The sequence below is a fragment of the Staurois parvus genome, unplaced genomic scaffold (genome assembly GCF_062004578.1).
Source record: "Staurois parvus isolate SC_StPar_1 unplaced genomic scaffold, SC_StPar_1.0 ptg000594l, whole genome shotgun sequence".
Taxonomy (NCBI): Eukaryota; Metazoa; Chordata; class Amphibia; order Anura; family Ranidae; genus Staurois; species Staurois parvus.
In genome coordinates this window covers 1,904,113-1,930,002 of record NW_028318390.1, presented here as the reverse complement: position 1 = coordinate 1,930,002, position 25,890 = coordinate 1,904,113, and the positions used below count along the sequence as shown (strand labels likewise).

Genomic DNA, 25,890 nt, shown 5'->3' with positions numbered 1-25,890 from the left:
AGGATTGTGAAGCAAAGGCCATTCAAGAATTTAAGGGAAATTCACACCTATAGTACCTATTTGTCTATGATTAAACCAGTGTACTTGCTTTGATTAGTGTCCCAGCAGCTGTTATGGAATGTAATTTGTTGTATTTTACAAAAAAAGCCCACAAAAGATTGCAGTGCCTACATGCACAATATTGATTTTTTTTTTTTAACAGGACTCTAACCAGTAATTTTTAAAATCTAGAAATTAATATTAGAATTTAGTTTGCTTGCAGAAAAATACTCTAAAATAATGTAGTACCTACATTCTCTGCTTTAAATCACTTGTACTAATGCCCATTTTTAACCAGACGCTTAAAGGATATTTTAAAATCTAGAAATTAACAATAGAGTTTAATGGAACTAAGGGATTAAAGCCCTCAGTACAATTTAGTCAAAAATGGAGAGAAAGAAAACAGGGTAGAAATTAAAAATGGACTTTAAAGGCACAGAAACTACAAACACATATTAGTAGAATCATTTATGCTTTATTATGACAATGAGTCATGAAAAAACATCTTGCAGTTTAAAATAGATCATAATATATTGTCCCCACAGACAATGTCCCACAACCCACCATATTACAAGGAACACACTACTGATGAGGGATACAAGAACCACCAGAAGGATCCTATGGGGCGGTGAGAGACATTAAGCCGCAGGAAAAATGGCCCAACATGTTTCGCGACAATGATCGCTTCTTCAGGGGCTTAGTAGTAAAATCTAAAAAAGATATACGTATATTGAATATATCAAATTACAACATGTAAATACAAGAAAAGGGAAAGGTCATACAATAATATAATATGACTTACATATAATATCAATATGCACCATGTAGCAGCAGAACCCTCCATGCATGAGGAACAGGCCTACTCTGTGTTTCCACAAGGCAAGGGGTCATACAGAAGGACAGATATGGGGGACAGTCCAGAGCCCCAATAGTCTAGACCAACCAGTAAGGAGAAAAAGAAGTATGTACCAGGACTACAACAGTGTGTATGTGTATATATATATATAAAAATACCAGATATTTTCTTAAATTAGGCCATCCCAATGATAATACTAGTTGACTGAGTATTACCTTTAACAGAAGGTCAAATTTTCTTGCAGGAAATTGGTCCTCTCCTCATCCTAAGCAGGAGATGTAGAAAGAAAAGGGGGATGCCGTCTAATATCTAAAAGCTGTAAAAACAGGGAAATATCACTGTGGGATGGATAGAAGCACCCCCTATAGCATTATAATATATATCATTGGCATATGACACCTATCCAAAAAAGGGGAAGGGGGATAGAGAAGACACCAAATTGCAAAAAGATGACTCCCAGTCACAATGGTGTAATAGTACACCTGGGCCAGCCCATCAAAAACTTAAGGGGTACTGGAAAGTAGGCCCAGCCTTCTAATGGAAGGCAGGTCTAGAAATATAAGTATAATGGAAGACGATTTAATATCTCATACGCTATTTATAGCTTTAAACTCATCCTGATATTTCAGAAAAATATCTTACCTATAATGAAGAACATTTATATTGACGCTTAGTTGATGGAGCAGCACAATTGTTCAACAAGGAGATGACATGACCGCAAGAAAAAATGGAATAAACTCTGCGCCACAAGGCATATGTATCTGGTAACCTGCAGGGCTTTAACAGCCCTGAAATAATGGCACTGGGCGGCTGTGAACCGAGGCCTAAATGGTGCCCCAGGCGCGGCACATCCGTGTCATGACACGTGACGTCACCGCGTCCGGCCATCAGTGGTGACGCCGGAGCGCCACTACCACGCATGCACCAGCTGGCACACAGAGAGGGATGGACAGTCCCAACTAAGCAACGGAATCCCAGCCCCCAAAGGAGGGGTCACAAAGGACACGGTGGCCAAACCGAACGGCCCACCACCCCAACGGAACAGCAGGGGAGCAATAGCAGGTCCAGCCCCTAATGGCCAGGAGGGCCATTCTTCTTTTCCTTTGTCCCAGTACAATGTAGTACATACAGTGGGGCAAAAAAGTATTAAGTCAGCCACCAATTGTGCAAGTTTTCCCACTTAAAAAGATGAGATAGGCCTGTAATTGGCATCATAGGTAGACCTCAACTATGAGAGACAAAATGAGAAAAAATATCCAGACAATCACATTGGCTGATTTGGAAAGAATTTATTTGCAAATTATGGTGGAAAAAAGGTAATTGGTCACCTACAAACAAGCAAGATTTCTGGCTCTCACAGACCTGTACCTTCTTCTTTAAGAGGCTCCTCTGCCCTGCACTCATTACCTGTATCAATGGCACCTGGTTGAACTTGTTATCAGTATAAAAGACACCTGTCCACAACCTCAAACAGTCACACTCCAAACTCCACTATGGTGAAGACCAAAGAGCTGTCGAAGGACACCAGAAACAAAATTGTAGACCTGCACCAGGCTGGGAAGACTGAATCTGCAATAGGCAAGCAGCTTGGTGTGAACAAATCAACTGTGGGAGCAATAATTAGAAAATGGAAGACATACAAGACCACTAATAATCTCCCTCAGTCTGGAGCTCCACGCAAGATCTCACCGCGTGGGGTCAAAATGATCACAAGAACGGTGAGCAAAAATCCCAGGATCACACGGGGGGACCTAGTGAATGACCTGCAGAGAGCTGGAACCAACGTAACAAAGGCTACCATCAGTAACACACTACGCCGCCAGGGACTCAGATCCTGCAGTGCCAGACGTGTCCTCCTGCTTAAGCCAGTACATGTCCGGCCCCGTCTGAAGTTTGCTAGAGAGCATTTGGATGATCCAGAAGAGGATTGGGAGAATTCCATATGGTCAGATGAAGCCAAAATAGAACTGTTTGGTAGAAACACAACTGGTCGTGTTTGGAGGAGAGAGAATGCTGAGTTACAGCCAAAGAACACCATACCTACTGTGAAGCATGTGGGTGGCAACATCATGCTTTGGGGCTGTTTCTCAGCACCAGATCGCACCTCACCAGACTGATCCATCTACAGGACAGAATGAATGGGGCCATGTATCGTGAGATTTTGAGTGCAAACCTCCTTCCATCAGCAAGGGCATTGAAGATGAAACGTGGCTGGGTCTTCCAGCATGACAATGATCCCAAACATACCACCCAGGCAATGAAGAAGCATTTCAAGGTCCTGGAGTGGCCTAGCCAGTCTCCAGATCTCAACCCCATAGAAAACTTTTGGAGGGAGTTGAAAGTCCGTGTTGCCCAGCGACAGCCCCAAAACATCACTGCTCTAGAGTAGATCTGCATGGAGGAATGGGCCAACATACCAGCAACAGTGTGTGCGAACCTTGTGAAGACTTACAGGAAATGTTTGACCTCTGTCATTGCCAACAAAGGATATATAACAAAGTATTGAGATGAACTTTTGATATTGACCAAATACTTATTTTCCACCATAATTTGCAAATAAATTCTTTCCAAATCAGCCAATGTGCTTGCTGTCTGGATTTTTTTCTCATTTTGTCTCTCATAGTTGAGGTCTACCTATGATGCCAATTACAGGCCTCTCTCATCTTTTTAAGTGGGAGAACTTGCACAATTGGTGGCTGACTAAATACTTTTTGCCCCACTGTAGGTGTACAATATTAAGTCACTTACTGTATGTTAGGTTCTATTTTAAACTGAACCCCCTCAACAATCATTATAAAAGCTAGAAAACCATATTAGACCATAATGAATTCAAAGAATAAAATTAGTATGTTAGATACAGTATTAACATTTTTTTTCACAGAACATGTGGTTTTATACCATGTGTATATTACAGTACTTACATGCACAGTATTATATCACTTGTACTACGCCCCATTTTGAACAGAACCCCCACCCACAATTATAGAATCAACATTCAAGTGTAATGTATTCACAGAACATATATTAAAAAAAATGTAGTACCTACATGTAAATGTTTAATCATTTCACTAGGCCATATTTAGATCCCAACCAACTACTTTAAAATGAAGATCTCAATATTGCAGTACAACTTATTCTCTGAAAGAAGACCTTTCATAAGATTGTAGTGCCTAGGTGTGCAATATTAAGTCACTTGTGCTATGATCCACTCCTTACATTCAGTATTGAAGCCAAACAATTAGCTACCCAAGCATTTAATGATGGTATAATTTCTAAAATGCAAATATCATTTTTGATCCGAGAATTTTACCACATGCCATATTTCTATTATTTGCCCAAGGTGCATAAAAAAAAAAATACTACCAATCCTCCTGGCCGACCCATAGTGGCCACCATGAACAGTGTCTCTAGCGGATTCTCACAATATGTAGATTTCTTCTTACAACCATTAGCCCAAAATCTGCAATCATTTATCAGAGATAGTATACAATTATTAGAACTACTGCATACCTATCGATGGGAACCTACATATCTTTGGCTATCTCTTGATGTCTCCTCTCTTTATACATCTATACCCCACCATGCTGGCATATGGGCCATACAACATTTTTTATCAGAGGATGCTACCATTAACCTTAGACAGGCCACATTTGTTCTCAATGCTACACTATTTTGCCTTACTCATAATTATTTTCAATTTGATAGAGATTTCTACTTGCAGCTACAAGGCACAGTGATGGGAGCTTATTTTGCCCCTTCATACGAGAATCTCACTATGGGCCACTGGGAACATCTTTATATCGGGTATAACAACCCATACCTATCTCACATTGTGTATTACGGTCGCTACATTGACGATATTATAATTATTTGGGATGGGAACATTACTGACGTTCAGGATTTTGTATCCTACTGTAATATCAATGATATGGGCTTGGCATTTACCCATGTAGTTGACAAAGACCACCTAGCCTTTCTTGATCTTGATATTTATCACAGCAACAATCAGATCCATGCCAGGAACTACACCAAACCCACAGCCGGAAACTCTTTTTTACACTATAAGAGTTGACACCACCCACGTTGGCTTAGAAACATTCCTAAAAGCCAATTTTGTTGATTGCGCCATAACTGCACCCAGCAATCTGACTACATTTCACAAGGTACACTACTTAAAAATAAATTTATCGAGAAGGGCTACCCTTTGGATATTGTAGAAGAAGCCCACACACTTTATACCAATGGCCCTACAACATCAGAACATCCTACTGACAATATGCCATCACAGATTAGATTTGTCATTCAGTTCCATAGTCATCATAAGCAAATGGAATATACTATACGCAAACACTGGCCAATCTTGCACCAAGAACCTTACTTCAAATCACTTTTACCGCAACAACCCAAGTTTTCATACAGGAAAGCTCCCAACTTAAAAGGCAAAATAGCACCCAGCAAACTTAAAACTAAGAGAAAGAACACAGTTCCTCTCACCCTTTCCCCTATTGTTGGTATATATCAGTGCAAAAAACCCTTATGTAAGACATGCCAGTTTATTCATCATGGACAAAAGGAGTTTACTGTTAAAGGGATATCATATCAGATTAAGGAATTTTACACATGCTCTTCTGAATACGTGGTCATTTGTCCTTGTGGTCTGAACTATGTGGGTAGAACCACACGTACCCTTCGTAAATGTTTTGGTGAGCACCATCGCCTCATAGAGGATGGAAAAGATCAGCATAGCATACCCAGACATTTCCCTGAATGCCACGAAAAATCCACTGACGGTCTTAGTGTGTGTATCATTGAAGGAATGCCACAGGACTTCCCTCTGGCAGAGCATTTTTTGCGTCTCTGTCAGAGGGAAACTTTTTGTATCTACACCTTGGATGTGTTATCCCCTGGTGGCCTAAATGAAGAGCTTGAAATAAGCTCCATTTTATAGAGACATTCGCTTCCTTCCAAATAGTGGTTATAAATATCAACACAATATCCTTATACAGCTGTTTGTACTTTTTCCAACTAATTTAGGTATATCCCTTTCTTATCCCTCTCTCACTTAACTACGATCCCTTTTAGTACATCACAAAGGGATAAAAAGGAGATACATAAAATTCACATACTATTTATTAAAATGCGTTTTTATTAAAATGCGTTTTTCAAACTTTGTTTTTATTTTGCTTTTATATTTATTTCTATTAATTTTTTCTTTATGGTACGATAATCTACCGTATTTTCCGACGTATAAGACGACCCCCTACTTTTCCTGTTAAAATATAGTGTTTGGGCTATACTCGCCGTATAAGACTACCCCTCTTCCAACGCACACCAAATAAAAATTAAAAAACATCAGATTTGATTTCAATATGGTATGGTATTTCAGTATGGTATTCCAATGATGGGGTGCTATTCCTCCCACTGACACCAATGATGGGGCACGATTCCTCGCTCTGACACCAATGATGGGGCCCTATTCCTCCCACTGACACCAATGATGGTGCCCCATCATTAGTGTCAGTGTGTAAGGAATAGTGTCCCATCATTAGTGTCAGTGGGAGGAATAGTACTTTATCAGTGTCAGTGGGAGAAATAGTGCCCCATCATTGGTGTCAGTGGGAAGAATCGTGCCCCATCATTGGCGTCAGTGGGAGGAATAGTGTCCGATCATTTGTGTCAGTGGGAGGAATAGTGCCCTATCATTGGTGTCAGAGCGACGAATCATGCCCCATCATTGGCGTCAGTGGGAGGAATAGCACCCCATCATTGGTGTCAGTGGGAGGAATAGCGCCCCATCATTGGTGTCAGTGGGAGGAATCGTGCCCCATCATTGGTATCAGTGGGAGGAATAGTGCCCCATTATTGGTATCAGTGGCAGGAATAGTGCCCCATCATTGGTATCAGTGGGAGGAATAGTGGCCCATCATTGGTATCAGTGGGAGGAATAGTGTCCCATCATTAGTATCAGTGGGGGGAATAGTGCCCCATCTTTGGTGTCAGTGGGAGGAATCGTGCCCCTGTTACAGTGAAATTACGAATGGATAGAGAAGGAAATAGAAGGGCTATGTGGAGGTTAAATGAGACACTCATAAATGACCCAGATATAGAAGAGAAATTGAAAGAAGAGCTAGAACAATTTTTTTAAATAAATGAAACAGAGGAATTAACGATGGCAATGATATGGGAGACACAGAAGGCATATATGAGAGGAATTTTGATTGCAGCAGGATAAAAAAAAAGAGATCGAGAGAAGAAGGTAAGAGCTAACTAAAGAGATATATATATTAGAACAAGCGCATAAAAAAAGCAGGATTCAGATCTATATGGGAAGATAATTCTTAAAAGGGATGAATTAAAAGATCTAATAGAGCAGGAAACAAGGAAAACCTTCAACAGAGTTTCAAAAGAAAGATACCAGTGGGGGAATAGACCGGGTAAATTTATGATGAGGAGACTGAAGGAAAAGAAATAAAAAAATTATATAGAAAAAAATTAAAGATGAAAATGGGGGCCTGGTCTACACCACCACTGGTATTGCTGAAAGATTCCAACGGTTTTATAGTGAACTGTATAATGTGAACTTTATGAAACAAAAAGTAATAAAGGAAGATAAGAATAGGAGAAGGCAAGAATTTTAAATAAATGCAGACTTACCAAAGATTGCAAAAGAAAAGCTAATATCATTAGAATGAAATATTTCTCAGGATGAAATTAGGAAGGCTTTGAAAAGCACGGTGGGAGGAAAGAGCCCAGGCCCAGATGGCTATACGGTGGCGTATTACAAAAGATTTAAAGAGATATTAATGACCAAATTCTGTAGATATATGAACGCGTTGGGAGAGGGAATGGGAATGAGAGGAGAATCATTACATGTCCACATGACTATTATTCTTAAGGATGGAAAAGATGGTTCTCAATGTACTAGTTATAGACCCATATCATTGTTAAATACGAACACTAAATTATACGCAAAGGTACTGGCTACTAGGCTGAAAGAGCTGATGCCAGAATGGATACATTTTGACCAGGTGGGGTTTATACCAGGAAGAGAAGGAAAAGATAATGGACTGAGAACTCTGCTCATACTGCAAAAGGCAAAAAGAAGTAGACAGCCAACAATAATATTGTCGATCGATGCAGAAAAAGCCTTTGACAGAGTAGACTGGGGGTTCATGATAAATACACTGGAGGTTATGGGAATTGGAGATAAGATGGTGAAATGGATAAAAGAGGTTTATAATCGCCCTTCAGCGGCGGTGAGAGTTAACGGGATATTCTGTCTAAACCCTTTGGATTGTATAATGGAACCAGACAGGGATGCCCACTGTCGCCATTACGGTTTGCTCTATACTTAGAACCACTATTAGCATCAGTAAGAAAGAACACAGATATTGCAGGAGTTAAAATAGGAGGAGTAGAACATAAGGTAGCAGCATATGCAGACGATATGCTATTTTTCATAGAGAATCCTAGAAAAACATTACCCAATTTAATGAAGTTAATAAAGCAATAGTTGCTAATCTAAAAATAAATCCCACAAAATCAGAGATTCTAAATATCAATGTGTCAAAATGGGTGGTGTCAGTGGGAGGAATAGTGTCCCAACATTGGTGTCAGTGAGAGGAATAGTACCCCATCATTGGTGTCAGTGGGGGAAGGAATAGTGTTCCATCATTGGTGTCAGTGGGGGTGGAATAGTGCCTTATCGTTGGTGTCAGTGGGGGGAGGAATAGTGCCCCATCGTTGGTGTCAGTGGGGGGGAGGAATAGTGCCCCATCGTTGGTGTCAGTGGGGGGGAGGAATAGTGCCCCATCGTTGGTGTCAGTGAGGGGGAGGGATAGTGCCCCATCGTTGGTGTCAGTGGGGGGGAGGAATAGTGCCCCATCGTTGGTGTCAGGGGGGGGGAGGAATAGTGCCCCACCGTTGGTGTAAGTGGGGGGGAGGAATAGTGCCCCATCATTGGTGTCAGTGGGGGGGAGGAATAGTGCCCCATCGTTGGTGTCAGTGGGAGGAATAATGCCCCATCATTAATATCAGTGACACCAATGATGGGGCACTATTCCTCCCACTGACACCAATTACACTTGCTGACCCCTGTTCCAGTATGGTGCTGCTGCAGCCAGCATATGTGGTTGCAGCAGCACCTCTGCATGGCACACTTACCGGCCGCTGCCTCACTCAATTTTCGCGGGGCCGCTCGGCTCCACCTCCTCGCCGGTGATTAGCCACCTGTGTGCCTTTCCTGAGCTACAGTTCTGGCAGCCAATCACCGGTGAGGAGGTGGAGCCGAGCGGCCTCGCGAACATCCAGTGGCCAAAGTGAATGAAGGAGCAGCCGCGCTTCATTCGTCGTGGGACTGGGACCGGAGCCAGGTAAGAAACAGCAGCCCCCTGCCCACCCCTGTACTTAGTGTCCCTTCCGTTGGAAGGGGGGGCGGCGGCGGCACCGTGCCACCCCCCTAAAAAGTGCTGCCCTGACACCAAGGCCTTGATTCACTATTGGGCGTGGGCGCATATTCGTGGGCGAATGCCCAATTTTCATGGGCGACCATCTATTTTTTACCCTGCAATCAAATTCACTATTGACCAGCGCTCATAAGCAGATGCCCAATCTAATTCACAAAAAGACACACGCCCGGAATCAGACTCACAAAGCAGACTTGCTAAGAAGCACGTCTAACACCATGAAAAATCACTGCAGAGACATGTTCACTTAGAAATTTGCTTTGCCAAATATCAGGACTTCACTTTAAACAATATCTGCTATTTCCAAAAAAATTAAGAATGTGTTAAAAATCATTTTTTTCAAGGAAATCGACACAGTAAAAATCAAGACACCCGTGCAGTGTCTTTGGCAGATAGAACTGAGCATGTGCAGAACACATTTTAGGTGTCTGCCATGGGCGTTTGCTTTTTAGCCACTGACTAATAGTGAATCTTACTGTGGATTCCTCTGACAGCCAGCACTCGCGACTACTGTGTTTAATAAACAGCACTAAGCATATCTTCATGGAATCTAATTAGATTTCCTTAGTTCTAGCGATTCTATTTTTGTTTCTTATCCTTTATAATTATTTCTGTAATGATTTTACTTATTTTGAAGGTCTAGATAATATTTATTTTGATAGCTGAATGTAAAAATAAAGGTCCACAATAAAAAAAAAAACAGCGTGGGTCCCCTCTCTCATCCTTACCAACCCCTTCAGGTCTGGTATGGATATTAAGGGGGAACTCCACGCTAAAATTTTAAAAAAAAACAGCGTGGGTCCCCCTCAATATCCATACCAGACCTTTATCTGAGCATGCAGCCCGGCAGGTCAGGAAAGGGGGGGGGGACGAGCGAGCGCCCCCCCCCTCCTGAACCATACCAGGCCACATGCCCTCAACATGGGGGGGGTGCTTTGGGGCAGGGGGGCTCCCTTGTCCCGGGATCTGGGGGCCATCTTGTTAAAGGGGGCTTCCAGATTCTGATAAGCCCCCCGCCCGCAGACCCCCACAACCACCGGCCAGGGTTGTGGGGAAGAGGCCCTTGTCCTCATCAACATGGGGACAAGGTGCTTTGGGGGGAGGAGCCCCCCTGCCCCAAAGCACCCCCCCTCATGTTGAGGGCATGTGGCCTGGTATGGTTCAGGAGGGGGGGGCGCTCACTCGTCCCCCCTCTTTCCTGACCTGCCGGGCTGCATGCTTGGATAAGGGTCTGGATATTGAGGGGGACCCACGCTGTTTTTATTTTTAATTTCAGCGTGGAGTTCCCCCTTAATATCCATACCAGACCCGAAGGGCTTGGTATGGATGAGAGTGGGGACCCCACGCCGGTTATTTAAAAAACAGTTTCTAATTCCCCGCAATACTTTGACATTCAACTGTCAGTGGGGAAATCCGCAGACAGCTGAAACATGAGCGCTGCATTGGTTTTCACTACTAAAACGCCGCATGAGTTGATAACATAACTCATGCAGGATTTTAGAAGCGACAGCCATGTGTTAATGTTTCAGCTGTCAGCGGGGTTTCCCACTGACAGCTGAATGTAAAATAATTCCCTTTATTGCATAAATAATAAAAAAAAGCGTGGGGTCCCCCCTCCCATCTGTACCAAGCCCTTAGGATCTGGTATGGATATTAAGGGGGAACTCCACGCTGAAATTTAAAAAAAAACAACAACATGGGTCCCCCCCAATATCCATACCAGACCCTTATGCGAGCATGCAGCCCGGCAGGTCAGGAAAGGGGGGGACGAGCGAGCGCCCCCCCTCCTGAACCATACCAGGCCACATGCCCTCAACATGGGGGGGTGCTTTGGGGCAGGGGGGGCTCCCCCCCCAAAGCACCTTGTCGCCATGTTGCTGAGGACAAGGGCCTCTTCCCCACAACCCTGGCCGGTGGTTGTGGGGGTCTGCGGGCGGGGGGCTTATCAGAATCTGGAAGCCCCCTTTAACAAGGGGGCCCCCAGATCCCGGCCCCCCCCCCACGTGAATGATTCTGCGGTACATGGTCCTGCAGACTCATTCACAAAAAAATTAAGTGTGGTGTAAAAAAAACACAGTACAGGGTCTTTACAAGTCCTTTATTAAAACAATGTCCCCCGAAGTAGATCCAATGTCAATCGCGACAGCGGCAACCCGAAAAAAAAAAAAAATAAAAAGGTTCCGCTCCCGTCCGAGGCTTCCAGCCTTGTGAAGAAAAGACTAGCTGACATTTCTTATATAGGTATGGGGCGGGGCCAGCCGGGGACATCATCCGAGTGACCCGCCCCATGTCACATGCTTGCTGTTCCCGGCTGGCCCCGCCCCATACCTATATAAGAAATGTCAGACTGTCTCCTGCATTCAGCTAGATAGCCTCAGTGGAGAGACAGGCTGACAATTCCTAAATAGGTAAGGGGTGGGGATGATGTTCTCGGCTGGCCCCGCCCCATACCTATATAAGAAATGTCAGCTAGCCTTTTCTTCACAAGGCTGGAAGCCTCGGACGGGAGCGGAACTTTTTTTTCTTCTTTTTTCGGGTCCCTACCGCCGCGATTGACGTTGGATCTACTTCGGAGGACATTGTTTTAATAAAGGTCTTGTCAAAGACCCTGTACTGTGTTTTTTTTACACCACACTTTTTTTTTTGTGAATGAGTCTGCGGGACCATGTACCGCAGACGCATTCACATGGGGGGGGGGCGGGATCTGGGGGCCCCCTTGTTAAAGGGGGTTTTCAGATTCTGATAAGCCCCCCCCCCGCAGACCCCCACAACCACCGGCCAGGGTTGTGGGGAAGAGGCCCTTGTCCTCATGGACATGGGGACAAGGTGCTTTGGGGGGAGGGGGAGCCCCCCCTGCCCCAAAGCACCCCCCCATGTTGAGGGCATGTGGCCTGGTATGGTTCAGGAGGGGGGGGTCGCTTGCTCGTCCCCCCCTTTCCTGACCTGCCGGGCTGCATGCTCGGATAAGGGTCTGGTATGGATATTGATGGGGACCCACGCTGTTTTTTTTTTTAAATTTCAGCGTGGAGTTCCCCCTTAATATCCATACCAGACCTGAAGGGCTTGGTATGGATGAGAGGGGGGACCCCACGCAGTTTTTTTTATTATTTAATTCACGGAAATAATTTAAAATTCAGCTGTCAGTGGGAAACCCCGATGACAGCTGAAACATTCCTTCTGTCCCTGCAGAGAGCTCCACTATTATATTTGACATTAAAAAGTATAGAGACTGCAACATTGTATCTATTTGTATCCATTTCGGATATAGATGTTTTTATTCGGATACATATAGATACAATGTTGCAACCTTTATACTTTTTAATGTCAAATATAATAGCGCAGCTCTCTGCAGGGACAGAAGTAATTACTTTGCTATTATATTTGCAGGCCGTAGCCGGGGCGAAAATCGAACAATTTTTTTACCATTGAACAACCGATTTTTTTTTTTTTTTAAAAACGGTCAGTTTTCGCCCCATCTATGGCCTGCATTTTTCTTTTTCTTCTTTTTCTTCTTTTTCTTATTCTTTTTTTTTATTCTTCTTTTTCATTTTCTTCTTCTTTTTCTTGCAGGTCATGGCTCATGTGCAGATTTTTTATCTGTTAAAAGATCAGCCAATTTGCCGATCATTGCAGCTAAAATCGGCCGATCTGCAAAATCGGCCAATTTTTATCCAAATTTACCAATTAAAAAAAGTTGCAAAATCCCCAAAAATGGCTGACCAATTAACCCACTAACGGCCCGAAAATCAGCAGATTTTTTTTGCGGACGATTTTAGACCCATCTAAAGCAGGCCATAGATGGGTCTAAAATCGGCCGATTATTCTGCCGAAAAAAAAATTGAACGATTTTCGGGCCGTTAGTGGGTTAATTGGTCAGCCGTTTTTCGGGATTTTGGCACTTTTTTTTATCAGTAAATTTGGAACAAAAAATTTCCAACTTTACTGGTAAAAAAAATATGCTAAAATCCCAAAAAATGGCCGACCAATTATCCCACTAACGGAAGAGGCCCTTGTCCCCATTAACATGGGGACAAGGTGCTTTGGGGGGAGCCCCCCTGCCCCAAAGCACCCCCAATGTTGAGGGCACGTGGCCTGGTATGGTTCAGGAGGGGGGGCGCTCGCTCGTCCCCCCCCCTTTCCTGACCTGCCGGGCTGCATGCTCGGATAATGGTCTGGTATGGATTTTGGGGGGATCCCCAAGCTGTTTTTTTTTAATTTCAGCGTGGAGTTCCCCCTTAATATCCATACTAGATCCGAAGGGCTTGGTACGGATGGGAGGGGGGACCCCATGCTTTTTTTTTTTTTTACATTCAGCTGTCAGTGGGGAACCCCGCTGACAGTTGAAACATTAACACATGGCTGTCGCTCCTACAATCCCGCATGAGTTATGTTATCAACTCATGCAGCATTTTAGTAGCGAAAACCAATGCAGCGCTCATGTTTCAGCTGTCGGCGGAGTTCCCCACTGACAGTTGATGTAAAAGTATTGCAGGGAATTATAAACAATTTGTAAAAAACCCGGCGTGGGGTCCCCCCTCCCATCCATACTAAGCCCTTCGGGTCTCGTATGGATGTTAAGGGGTAACTCCATGCTGAAATTAAATAAAAAACAGCATGGGGTACCCCCCAAAATCCATAACAGATACTTATCTGAGCATGCAGCCCAGCAGGTCAGGAAAGAGGGGGGGGGACGAGCGAGCGCCTCCCCCCCTCCTGAACCATACCAGGCCACATGCCCATACCAAATTATTCAAACATTTGTAAACAGACCAATTAACTGAAATGGTTTGGCATTTGTACCCCAAATATGACGTTCCCTGAGGTGTTGGTAAACCGAGGTACGCCTGTATTAGTATTGCAATCCTTTGTATTGGGATACATAGAACCAACATACATCTGAACTGGCAACATAGCACAACATTTGTGTCGCATTGGAGATATCTGGCTAGTTACACTGACCTTGCCCAGGGACCTAGGATTGATTCACACCACAGAAATACATGTTCCATTTATTCCAAATTGATCCCGCACATGCGCAGTGGTTCGTCTGCGACGGCATTTATCTTATACTTATTCGCATTTATATTGACGGACCTTAGAGTTCAGGAAGCTCTGGCACCGCTTATTGAAGTTTTATGTAAATTTTTGGGGTATTTTTCTTATGTTCATTGTAAGTTTCCCTGGTGATTCAGTGACACTCACAGATGATTGTAAAAATGGCGCCAGCGCATGTGAGATCGTATTGGTCTCCGGCAATATGGCGCCTGATATGGAGACATATCTCTCATGAAAAATGGCGCGGTCGTAATGCGCATGCGCCATTTACGGTTTATAATGGACGCTGTCAAACAAGGACGCTGAAGCTTATTCCCTTTTTGATGATGTGCGGTTAGCACGAAACGCGTCAGGGTAGGAGCTACAGCGTCATTATCTTTTTGCCGCCGGCACCATGGAGGTCCCGGCGGCCATCTTTTAATCCACCTCATGGTCAGTGTTTGTTTTATTCATTTATCCCACCCATGTATACTGCTTAGAATAAAATCTTTTAAACGGTATTACGCTATTGGTCTCCTTTCTTTGTGGCCCTTGGTGAGTCACATATCACCTGTAGAGCCATCTTTGAGAGAGACTGTGGATTATCAGCAACATCCAGCGGGTGGAGGAATATCTGGTTTGACCTGACCTTAAAGAGCTACCAGTGGATCTTTCAGAGATAATTTATCTCTAAACGCGCAGTTACGCTGTGCATCTGGTGAGTGCACAGCCTTATCCTTTTCACGTTCACCGCATGGAATCAGCACTTTGAAGGAGAGAAATTACCACAAAGACTGTGTTTGCACTGCATGTTACTCTGCTTACTGTTCAGGATCACAGTAGTCACCTATGATCACTATATTGACACCTTGGATAATTTTCATTATTTCTCATTACTTGTGATATAGCGCCGCATCTTTTATATTATATGCTTTTGTAAGGTTTATTGGTATCCTTTTTGATGCTGTGGCTGCTTTAGTTTTCTAGCGCTCGCAACTTCTTTTACATTTGCTTAGGATATATACCATTTATATTGTTGAGCAGCTTGATTTATTCTGCTTACCTACATTATGGCAGATATTTTTGAGATTCGGTCCATGAGAAAGGATATACCTGATGATGTGTTTATTATTGATCATGATACAGAAGACCTTAGGGGTCTATTTATGCATTTACATAATTTAACGTCAGCAGAAATTAGGACACTTTGGGACATCTCCTTCCTTGAAAGATACATTAAGGAGGGGATGGTCCCACGCTCACTCAGATGGGAAGTGTCCCCAGAGACTGACGATATAAATGGTACTGTGGAATGATACCAATTTTTTAACTCAACTGGGTTGGATTTACTCAAATTCTTGATTTTGAGAAAAAAGAAAAAACTGACCCATCTTGATATAGAGATCAATAAAATACGAGAAAAACTGTTGCCATATAAGGATAAGGAGGAATATAAGACCGAATCTAACAAACTAAAAGTATTCATGGATAATTTAGATCAAGAGCAAAGAATTAAGAAACGCAAAAAATATGCGAGGGATCATAAAGACTATTCTGAAAGTCAAGTTTTTAAATGGCAAACTAGAAAAGAGGAAATATCTAATACTTCACAGTATAACCATACTGTTCCTCCTCAAACTCCAAAACCATATGGAGCCAATCAATCTCTCCCACAACAGGGACATCATAGAACACCTAAAAGACCCTATAACAACCATGGGTATAATATACCTACTGATAATAGATATACACCCCTTTACCCCTTTCCCGACCAGAATGTTGGATGTAGGGACTATGGAGGATACCCCAAACAAGGACATGGGAGTAGAAACCATAAGGGTTCCACTAAGCATGCACGTGATTCTCAGAATAGACCATATCAAAATTACACAAATAATTATCAGAGACCTAATATCCAGCATTTTCAACCAAGAAATAATGGTAGGACACCGCAGAGATCCAACAATAACGGAAGGAACCCTGGATACAGACCGCACGGTCAACAATATAATAATATTAATTACATGCAACCTCCCCCAAATGATCCTAATTACCATCACACTGGATGGAGAGATAACAACTATACACCAGCCCATTTTTTAGAGGAGGACAGGGTCCACAAAAGAAGTATCCAACCAGAGGAAAGAGAGGAGGCAAGAGGGTCAACAAACCCAAAAAAACGGAAAATGTAAAAGGGAAAGGTATTTTCAATTTGAGTGATACTACATTATCACCGCAAGAATTGAATCTACTAGACAGGGGTTTGAAGTTTGCACCTGAAAATAAACTTAACAAATTTCAAACCTATATTGATGTGCAAAAATTTGTGAGGCAGATATCTCTTAAAAAATATTTTATGAACAATCCCGTAGAACGTAATTATTCCAAAGAGACATTTAATTCAAACCTTAGGAATGCTTCGTTATATAATCCTCCTCCACAATCCCAAAATCATGTGAACATATTTAAAGATATGGTATTGAAAGATCTCGCTGCGATTAAAATTAAGGATAATTACAAATATGATAATACAAGAATGGCTATAGATTCCCTTTTGAAGAAAAAGGATCTAGTCATACGTCCGGCTGATAAGGGTGGAGGTGTAGTAGTATTGAACAAAAAGGATTATATACAAGAGGTATACAATATATTGAGTGATAAAAATACATATCATCTGTTACAGAGTGACCCTTTAAAACAGTATAAGAAATCTCTTAAATCTCTCATTAAACAGGGATTTGATGATCATATCTTAAATAAAAAAGAGAGAGATTTTTTATGCCCCACCTGTCCAAGATTGCCTATTATGTATATACTCCCTAAAATGCACAAAAGCCTTACACATCCCCCGGGGAGACCAATCATTAGTGGGATAGGCTCTTTATGTTCAAAGGTAGGACAATATATAGACCATTTTTTACAGCCTTTGGTTACTAAAACTCCTTCCTACCTTAGGGACACTAAGCAGGTCCTTCAAGACATTAAGAATTTAACCACAGAACCTTCCACAATTTTGGTGACGGCAGATGTCGCATCATTATATTCGAATATTAAACATGATGACGGTATGCAAGCGGTTGAATTTTATTTGAAGGATCTTAATGAAATGCCTGCCTCACAGAAAGTTTTTATTCTGGATCTTTTACAGTTCGCAATGACCAAAAACTATTTTTGGTTTGACGGTAAATTTTATCTGCAGACCACTGGTGTTGCGATGGGAGCGAAGTTCGCTCCCAGCCTGGCCAATTTATTTATGGCCAGGTGGGAGGAAGACATTATTTATTCCCGTGACTGGCCTAAGTTATATTTTTATAGAAGGTACATTGATGATATTTTATTAATTTGGAAAGGGGACGAGCAGGCGCTTATTAACTTTTTCATTACTTTGAATAATAACACACAAAATATTAAATTGACTTATGAATATAGCACAGCGAGTATCAACTTTTTAGATTTAACACTAATAAATTATGAAGGGTCCATCATTACTAAATCTTTTTTTAAGCAAACGGACCGTAATGGCTATATTCCGGTTGATAGCTGCCACCACCCGGCATGGCTCTCTAACATTCCTAAGGGCCAGTTTTTGAGGATCCGTCGTAACTGTACAAATCTTGAAACGTATTTTGCCCAAGCAGATATATTGAAAGAGAGATTCATCGAAAAAGGTTATGATGAATCCTCACTCACATGCACTTTAACATCGGTTGCTAATATGAATAGAGATTTGATGTTTAGTAATAATATGGGACAGCAATCTACTAAAGTATGTCCGTTTGTCACAACTTTTTCGTGCCAGTACAAAAGTGTCACAAAGATTATTAGGAATAATTGGAAAATTCTTATGGCAGACCCAATGCTCACTAAAATCTTACCTTCTAGACCGGAAATTACATTTAGAAGAGCCATTTCTTTGAGAAATAGAATAGCGCCTAATGTAATTAACCCTCCTTCTAAGATCCAGCTTTTTAATAGCTTAGTGGGTTTCTTTCCATGTAATAAATGCGTAATCTGCACTTGTAGTAGCTATAGAAAAAGGAGAATTGATCAATTTGCCTCTACATCTACTAATAAGCGATATGACATTAGGAGTTTTATATCATGTAATACTAGATATGTGGTATATTTACTCCAATGTCCGTGTTCTAAACAATACATAGGCCGCACTACAAGAAGGTTGCGAGACCGTCTAAGGGAACACGTTTACAATATAAAACGTGGATTTAAGGAACACTCTCTTTCAAAGCACTATAGGCTTTGCCATAATAGAGACCCATCATCGCTCAAATTTACAGCCATAGATGTTGTACATCACCATTGGAGGGGTATTAATAAGAAAAAAGCTGTTTCTCAACTGGAGACAAAGTGGATATTTGAGATGGGATCCATGCATCCCAGAGGGTTAAACGTTGATATAGATATCAACTGTTTTATAGACAATAGCTGAAATTTTGAATTATGTTTTTTATCTCCAACTTTATCTCCACTTTTTATCTCCATTTTTTATCTCCATTTTTCCTATTCGTATAGATTTAAAGACCTCTATGTTCCCTCTGTGTACCTTTTATATTTTACCTTTTGATTCTTCACATATACATATGTATGCACATATGTATATGTATGGTTTTTGGTCATTGTGATTTTTAATATTTTTAATATTTTTAATATTTTAATATTTTTTTATATTTTGATATACATCTTTAAATAACTAATATAGAGTATTTTTAGGACATTATGCATATTTTGGTTACGATTTTATTAAAGATTCACATTCTGTATGCATATACCATGACATGTATTAATTATAGTTTTAAGATGTGTTATGAAGTCATTATTGAGTTTATTTATATCCAGTGTTGTTTAGAATGTGTATGTCATTAACATCACCAAGATTTACCTACAATGAGTTTATATACTCTATGTCTTGATGAGGAGCTTATAACACTACATTTATTCCAAATTGATCCCGCACATGCGCAGTGGTTCGTCTGCGACGGCATTTATCTTTTACTTATTCGCATTTGTATTGACGGACCTTAGAGTTCAGGAAGCTCTGGCACCGCTTATTGAAGTTTTATGTAAATTTTTGGGGTATTTTTCTTATGTTCATTGTAAGTTTCCCTGGTGATTCAGTGACACTCACAGATGATTGTAAAAATGGCGCCCGCGCATGTGAGATCGTATTGGTCTCCGGCAATATGGCGCCTGATATGGAGACATATCTCTCATGAAAAATGGCGCGGTCGTAATGCGCATGCGCCATTTACGGTTTATAATGGACGCTGTCAAACAAGGACGCTGAAGCTTATTCCCTTTTTGATGATGTGCGGTTAGCACGAAACGCGTCAGGGTAGGAGCTACAGCGTCATTATCTTTTTGCCGCCGGCACCATGGAGGTCCCGGCGGCCATCTTTTAATCCACCTCATGGTCAGTGTTTGTTTTATTCATTTATCCCACCCATGTATACTGCTTAGAATAAAATCTTTTAAACGGTATTACGCTATTGGTCTCCTTTCTTTGTGGCCCTTGGTGAGTCACATATCACCTGTAGAGCCATCTTTGAGAGAGACTGTGGATTATCAGCAACATCCAGCGGGTGGAGGAATATCTGGTTTGACCTGACCTTAAAGAGCTACCAGTGGATCTTTCAGAGATAATTTATCTCTAAACGCGCAGTTACGCTGTGCATCTGGTGAGTGCACAGCCTTATCCTTTTCACGTTCACCGCATGGAATCAGCACTTTGAAGGAGAGAAATTACCACAAAGACTGTGTTTGCACTGCATGTTACTCTGCTTACTGTTCAGGATCACAGTAGTCACCTATGATCACTATATTGACACCTTGGATAATTTTCATTATTTCTCATTACTTGTGATATAGCGCCGCATCTTTTATATTATATGCTTTTGTAAGGTTTATTGGTATCCTTTTTGATGCTGTGGCTGCTTTAGTTTTCTAGCGCTCGCAACTTCTTTTACATTTACCACAGAAATACAGGCTGGGTTAGCAATGTAGCTCTGTGGACTAGTGGTTAGCACTACTGCCTCACAACTCTAGGGTTGTCGGTTCGAATCCCAACCACGGCAAGGAAGTAGCATGATCTCTGTGTGTGGCTGTCTTCAAATAGATGTTCTGGCAACATCTTTGTTTTCTGTCTAAATGATCCCTAAAATGTTAATTAGAATGAGGCCTTGTCTGTTGAAACACCTTCAAAGCTGCACCTTATGTGAATGTCATACAATGGGATAAGATAAGGGCCTGAATCACTAATAGATTTGATAATGATGGTTTACACTCCACCCACTTTTGTGAAGGATTTGGCAAGCAAAGAGCTGACAGAGAGAGAGAAGAGCGAGCCAGTGAGACGAAGAAGAGTGAGCGAGAGATACATACTGAAGAGTGATAAAGAGAGACATACAGAAGAGAGAGAAGAGCGAGCCAGTGAGATGAAGAAGAGTGAGCGAGAGATACATACTGAAGAGTGATAAAGAGAGACATACAGAAGAGTGAGCGAGAGAGAAGAGCGAGCCAGTGAGACAAAGAAGAGTGAGCGAGAGATACATACTGAAGAGTGATAAAGAGAGACATACAGAAGAGTGAGTGAGAGAGAAGAGCGAGCCAGTGAGACAAAGAAGAGTGAGCAAGAGATACATACTGAAGAGTGATAAAGAGAGACATACAGAAGAGTGAGCGAGAGAGAAAAGACTTGGTTGGTGAATCCACACATCAAACTTGTCACAAATACTGGTATGGATTTTTCCACCAAATACAAAGCAGACCCTTATCCCAGCAGGCAGGTACCGCACACCTTCAAAGATTTATTTCCTTTGTTGATTTACTGGCTTCGTTCACACTATATGCAATTGAAAATTACTCTTAAAGTTGCCAATTTTACTGTGTTTTCTAGAGAATTACTAACTAGTTGTGTTTTCAATTGTGTGTAGCATTGCGATTTCTATTTGAGTCTAGATGTTAAATTGCTAATAAATGGCCAAAATTTTTAAATATCTTTGAACTCTCACTGCAACAAATGGCGTATGTTAATACACTCACATTCACATTCATTATATCCAATATCAGGTACGATGTCAATTCACAAATCGCACCTGAAATTGCACACCCTGGATGCGACTTGTCATGCGATTGGCATGGCCAGCAGCTTGCCCTTTGCATGGCAAATTGCACACAATGTTACTGGGGGCTAACACCACTGTCACATCTAATCCGACGCAGCAATTGCCCAACTTACAGTGAAGTTGCACGAGTTCACAATCCAATTGGATGTGAACAGAGCCTACAGTGGCCAATAGGGTGCAACTTGGTCTACGATTTGCAAGTCGCCTGTCATGCCAATTGCATGGCAATCGCAAACAATATTACTGGGGGCTACCCGGTCACATTAAAGCAGATTTCTAAGTGGTGTTATTGACACCACAGTCACATCATGTGACTTGCATAGAAGTTGCATGATTTCAAAGTCGGGGAACATGGTGATTTCAAGTGCAATTTGCAAGCCATTCGACACCAATCTCTCAGCAAATTGCATGAAAAGTAGTGTATTCATTACTTTATTATTACTTGCGGCTCCAACCAAGTTTGAACCACAACAATATGAATGCTCCAATAGCGTGCACATTGAGTGGGACTTGGCATGTGATTTGCACAACATGCAAGTTGTACATCGTCTGCAAAGTCGCACCCTATTGTCTGCTATTAGAGCGACCACATGGGTGCGTTTCAAACACTGATACATGTACTACTTAAGTGGCAATTTGCATAGAGATCTGTGTCAGATGTCTTGAAAATTGCATTGAAATGGTCAACTTTACTGTAAGTCGCATGATTTGTAAATCAGCTTTGCCCAGAGTGTAATGTTTGGTGATGTTTGATTTCTGGAGTGTTTTGCCAATTGATGGGAAATTCACCATACTAGTCAAATCGATTTGTCATTTTCAGTATTGCATACAAGATGTGGTCATGTGACTGTCTTACCTCATGCGAGAATCTGGAGGGAATTGTGACCATAGTAGCAATAAAGGTTCCAATTGGGGTTCGCTTTCACATCCCTGCTCAATGTTCTGTTGTATGCTGCACACGTACATTTCACTGTATATATCTTTCTGATTTGTGGGGCCTGTATACCAAGGGTTAATGCAGGTAGGAAGGGGATTCATCAGGTGAAAACACTTTCACTGACCAAATTAAGGTCAGTGGTGGGTGTGGCTTCATTGGGTGTGTTTGGAGCGCTCCAAATACAACCTAGCTTATATAAAGATGTGCAGTAGGGAGTGATTTGGCCTGTTACTAGGCCGTGTGGTTTGTGACTAAGTCCTTGCTTGTAGGGGATTGGGGGAAGAAGAGATTTGTGCTGAATTGCCCCAGACACCACTCAGGCTGTGTTTGGAAGTGGGCTGGAAATGTTTGCATATTTTTGGCCTTGTAAAGTGTGTTTGTGTGTTATTGCACAATGATTGTGTTTTTTTTCTTTGCATTGAAAGCCTCACACATGTCAATCGTTTTGTTTAAAATCTGCTCTTGTTTTAATTTTGTTTGCTTATTTAGACTCCAATGCATTTTTCTTACAAACCTGCTGACAAATGTATGTGTCGGGGATTTGTAGAGGTGGGAGGGGTTTTTTTTTCACATGCTTTGTTTTCTTGATATTTTTATCTGTAGACTTTTTTTGTGAATGGATCTTTATACTAAGTGATTGTGTAAGTAAATCTTATGTGCACAAAAATGTTGCTTGATTCATCTTCCCCTTTGTTTCCTGCTGTGACTTGAGAAATCACTGTGACTTGAGAATCAATAAAAAATGGATAATTATAAATAAATCAAAAACCTTAATTAATGTGGCTGATATCAATCAAAAAAACCTTAATTAGATGTGACTAATAAAAACATGGGGTATGTAAATACCTAGTGCCACTCTAATCATATGTGATCAATCCATCAATTTTGTGCAAAAACATATAAAAATGTGCAAGTGCAATCAATATAATACATACATAAATAAAGTCTTTTAAAATAAGTGCAATGTGCAGGTGAATTCCTTATTCCCTCTCGCCAGGTGCCTTGTGGTCTCCCTATGCGCTCTCCTTAGTATTTGCCTAAATAAATTCAGGCAAATAGACTTTTAATCCTTCCAGGATTGATGGGATAATACTCATGTATAAGATGTTCCAAGAGGTGGGTGTAGATCTATTGGGATCCTCCTGTGCTCTCCTCTTTCTCCTTGTGCAGCTGCTCATAGATGGGTGTTTAGACCAGCTCTATAGGAATCTCCTAGCTCCCCTCCTGGGGTTACCTCCTTCTCATATCCTCCTTTCACCAGTGTGGGGAATGTGGGTCAAATGAAGAAAAGAAGAAAAAAGACCATGGTGCCTTATCCTTTTGAAAATGATTGGATCCCCCTGATGAAGTCACGTGACCCTGTGACGCAACGCGTAGGGGAGGGGCTCTGACGTCACGACGTTGCATCGGAGAGGCTCGGCGATTCCAGCGCAGACAGAGGCAGGCAGGGAGGTAGAGGCAGAAGCAGAGTATTGCTCACTCACTACTGACCGTTATAACTTATGCTGTCCTGGATCACCAAAGAGCCATATACCGCTGTGTAATACCGCTACTGGCAGTAATAAATTTCCTCTATACAAAAGGATAAGGCACCATGGTCTTTTTTCTTCTTTTCTTCATTTGACCCACATTCCCCACACTGGTGAAAGGAGGATATGAGAAGGAGGTGACCCCAGGAGGGGAACTAGGAGATTCCTATAGTGCTGGTCTAAACACCCATCTATGAGCAGCTGCACAAGGAGAAAGAGGAGAGCACAGGAGGATCCCAATAGATCTACACCCACCTCTTGGAACATCTTATACATGAGTATTATCCCATCAATCCTGGAAGGATTAAAAGTCTATTTGCCTGAATTTATTTAGGCAAATACTAAGGTGAGCGCATAGGGAGACCACAAGGCACCTGGCGAGAGGGAATAAGGAATTCACCTGCACATTGCACTTATTTTAAAAGACTTTATTTATTTATGTATTATATTGATTGCACTTGCACATTTTTATATGTTTTTGCACAAAATTGATGGATTGATCACATATGATTAGAGTGGCACTAGGTATTTAAATACCCCATTTTTTTATTAGTCACATCTAATTAAGGTTTTTTTGATTGATATCAGCCACATTAATTAAGGTTTTTGATTTATTTATAATTATCCATTTTTTATTGATTCTCAAGTCACAGTGATTTACAATTGATTTATTTTTTATTCACTAGTTACAGTGATTTATGTATTTTATTCAGTTATCAATATATCTATTTATTAGAATGAGAGTAGATTGGATCTAGTTATATATATACACAAATAGGAGCGCGGCACTATAAATATATTTTTATTACTGAATAAACACTAGTAAGTGAGTCTGTGTAAGTGCCAGCGCACCAAGCACATTATATCAGTAGATAACTATTTATAACCCACTGAATGCCTCATTCATAATAGCTCACAAGTATTCACTATTTACAGCAATATCTTAAGCTGCGTTTGTCAGAAATGCTGTACAGTACATTTAAAGCGGATTTACACTCCACCTATCAAAAAATAACAGTCATCAGCTACAAAAACGGTAGCTGCTGACTTTTAAAAAGCAGCCGCTTACCACAGAGCAGCCAAAATCATTCATTTAGCTGCTCCCATGCCAGCATTCCTTGGCCCCTCTCTCCTGTCCATTGCTCCCCGAACAAGCACCTTGTTTTGGTGTGAGCCCAAGAACACTCCTTCATGAGCCACGTAGACCAGAGAGGCAAGCTTTTCAAGCACATCATGAAATCAGGATGGGGCTCCACTTCAAGTAAGCATTAGTGTGCCTGGGGGAGGGGGGGGACCTTGGGCCTTTCCAAACACAGTAGATGCTCCAAGAATGTTTCCTTGAACTCTTGAAATGGTTAAAAAGGAAAGACACTCTAGATAGCCTGCACTGAGAATTGACTGTCATGATGACGTGTCAATGATTATTTGCTCTCATTTTTCAGGAGTGGTACTGCTTGCGGTTGAAGCTGGTAGAAATCCACCTTCACGTCCTCCACTCACCTTCACTTGTGGCCAGTGGATATTTTGTGGCCCCAGGCAAGAACTGGCATCGAGGACCTTCATAAAGACCCTGGCATGCCAGAGGTGGTTTGGAAGCAGCACAGCAATTTGACCATCCCTTTCCTCTATGTTGGTTTTAGGGGTGCAGAATTGCTTCTCGTTCGTGAACGGACTGTCGCCGGATATCAGAGTCCCCATATTTTCAAGATATGTTTTAGCCATGTTGGCTTATTTTTATGTTGAGTCAATTAAAGACTATTGTTTGTTACCTTAAAAAAGTGTTAGATCCTCTTGATTGTATTCCCGAGACGTAAGATGGCCAGATAATATGCAATCTGAGGAAAAGTCAGTGCAATGTCCTCCACATGTAGCTATTGTCTGTAATAGGAGG

The 25,890-nt window shown here is 41.7% G+C and overlaps 1 long non-coding RNA gene across 1 annotated transcript in view; it reads right to left on the bottom strand.

The window, feature by feature from the left end:
- Positions 1-542: 542 nt before the first annotated feature.
- LOC149449939 (uncharacterized) overlaps positions 543-25,890 on the bottom strand; it is a 59,379-nt gene continuing 34,031 nt past the window's right edge. The window contains exons 2-3 of the long non-coding RNA XR_016315342.1: positions 1,111-1,211; positions 543-749 (exon numbers count right to left, since the gene is read on the bottom strand). This is a non-coding gene — a long non-coding RNA (uncharacterized LOC149449939). The remainder of the gene's footprint in view (positions 750-1,110; positions 1,212-25,890) is intronic.